Source organism: Stigmatopora nigra, chromosome 13 (assembly GCF_051989575.1).
Source record: "Stigmatopora nigra isolate UIUO_SnigA chromosome 13, RoL_Snig_1.1, whole genome shotgun sequence".
NCBI lineage: Eukaryota > Metazoa > Chordata > Actinopteri > Syngnathiformes > Syngnathidae > Stigmatopora > Stigmatopora nigra.
In genome coordinates, this window is record NC_135520.1 from 4,011,851 (window position 1) to 4,014,365 (window position 2,515).

A 2,515-nucleotide genomic window follows, 5' to 3' on the forward strand; every position below is an offset into this window, starting at 1 on the left:
CTGTCTTCATCACCTGCACTGTTCTGGTCCTGCCCCCCCTTTAGCGACATAATGGAGCAGACCAAAGTGACCCATATTTACACAATAATACGAGGCTTTGAAAAGACTCCTATCAGGTTGCAGCTAATGCTCCAGTGGGGCCAAGAGAGTGAAAGATGTTACCGAGCGAAACGGCTTGGGTTTCAGGGCACCGTGAACAAAAGGCAATCCGGTCTTCGGGGAGATGCAAGGGTTGAAAGGGCGTGTGGGCACTCGCTTGAAAGTCTAGCTGTTCCTATTGCAGCTTTTTGCATATGTTGCCATTAAATGTTTAATAAGTACACTATGGCAATAACTTTTATTGCAACGTTCTACACATTGTTCAATCTTTTTGAGTCAATTCAGTATCAGAAAACGTCTTCATTACTTAGACCATTGAAGAGAGCAATGAGAAACCATCGAACTTCATGCCGTATTTGGTAATATTCTTTATGTGTTTTACTAATTTCGGCTTTTTGAATCCAGTGTTAGTAAATTGCCAATATGTACATGGCTCCCCAGCCGTGCTCCCAATTGCCCGCAGTAAATGTCGAGTGCTGGTTTGTGTACACGCACTTGGATGCATTTGGAGCTCACTGTGAGATAGAGCCGCTGACTTAATGGGGTAGAACTGAACTAACGTGTGGTGGAAGCGGTGAGCAGAGGCCAGTGAGGTTGGTTTAAGAGAAGAGGCTTTGTCAAGACGATACCCAAAGGTGATTTTAACTGCCCCCCGCCTTTCCCCTCCACTTCCCAAACCCTTCTCTTTCACACACTCACATCTACCGATTGCACACCCTCTTCCTCTTCTTCCTTTTACCCCCCCTTGCACCACCTTCATGTTCTCTTTCTACTCTCTTGCTCTCTCCTTAGGGGCAGGCTGGTATAAAGTTACACAGAGCTCTCAGCTTTCTTGGAAGGAATGACCACATGAGTAGCTTGGGGATTAGATTAGCAGGAAGAGCAGAATTAGCCAGGCTGTAAATAGCCCACTTTTTTTCACCATTAAAACGGCCCAGCACAATATAATCAATAGGCAGCACTCATCGGATGCAGGAAGCCATCTGAGAAGACCTCCCTCAAGTGCTCTGAAGGACAGACTGCAGCAGCTCACAGATAATGAAGTTATTATTAATCACTGGCTCTCCTCTTTTGAACTTGTGTGTTGTTTCTCTAGTGGCTGATGAGTGGTCTTTCTGCGCATTGACGTCCACTTGGCTGTCCTTCGTCTCACTTTCGCCGCGCCTCCACGAGGTCGCTCGGCGTGACGTATGACTAAATATTTGCTCGCAAGACTACTCGCCGTATTTCTGCACTCTGATCGCAAAAGCACCAAGTCGAGCTGACATCAAGTCATGATCTAGTTGCCGTGTACTTTCTCACACATGCGCACCTACATCACACAGGTGTTGGGTTACTGTGTAAAGCGGCTTGAATGACCATAGAAATGAGAGGGCCGTCCGTCTGTGCTTTATATTCCTATCTCACTTCGAAGTTTCCTGTCGTCCACGACAACAGACGGCATTGCAGACACTCACATCAGGCTTTTTGTTGTGTGTGTTATAATTTAAAGAAGGCAACATATTTTACATATTTATATATTTTTTTAATAGCGGTGACCCTATTTCGCGATTTTTCAATTTTTGTGGCCATGTCTAGTCTACATTAACCACAATATTAGAGGCATTACTCAATTGTAACAAAATACTATTTTATGTAAAGTTAATATACTTAACATACAAAATATGTCACACAGACATTAATTTTAAACCTACCTACAGTGCTGAGGTTTTGTTTACATAATTTTAATTTACTAATCAACTTGTTTACAAATATTCATTGTAGGAAAGTTAACATACTAACCCACAATTATTGTTCTTTGTTTTTAAGTCTCGTTTTGCATGGCATTTAATTAGCCTTTAATTGAGTCAGTAGTTAAACACTATATATACAGATGAAGGATAGTTGTTTTTCAATGGGAACCCTTCCAAACATTAAAAGAAAAAAAGGATAGGGCTGTCATTTTAAACTTAATAGCTACTTTATTTTTGTCTCTACAAGAAGACAAGTGAACTTGGTGATGGTGTGCTCATGGTATGTCCTTTTTTTCTTTTTTTTTTTGAATGACTGTGTGAAAATAAACATTGACTTTTGAGCATTGCTTAAAACCTGAGAGACTTTGGCAGGATACATCTGTAAGCACTTAAAATAAAAGAGAGACACCTCTAATACCTTAATAGCGCCTTGTTGTTGAGGCTTTCGTGCACAAGGTGTTCTCTGTGTTAACGTACACTTACGTGTGTCTGTGTCGATCTCATCAGAAAAGCAAAAGAAAGCCAGAAAAAATAACTTGCAAGTGCGGATTGAATGACGGATAAACTCGTTTCTTTGCTCTTGAGAGCTATGCTCAGGCTGTCAGACGTTGTCAGTATTTACAAAATATACCTTCATGACGTCACTGACGAGAGGAGGGTTTTTTTTTTCTGTGTGTCTACAG

General features: G+C 41.5%; 1 protein-coding gene across 2 annotated transcripts in view; it reads left to right on the forward strand.

Annotated features, from left to right (window-relative positions):
* The window catches only part of mnat1 (MNAT1 component of CDK activating kinase), a 30,004-nt gene that overhangs the window by 27,224 nt on the left and 265 nt on the right, over positions 1–2,515 (forward strand). The gene's annotated exons all lie outside the window — the stretch shown is intronic.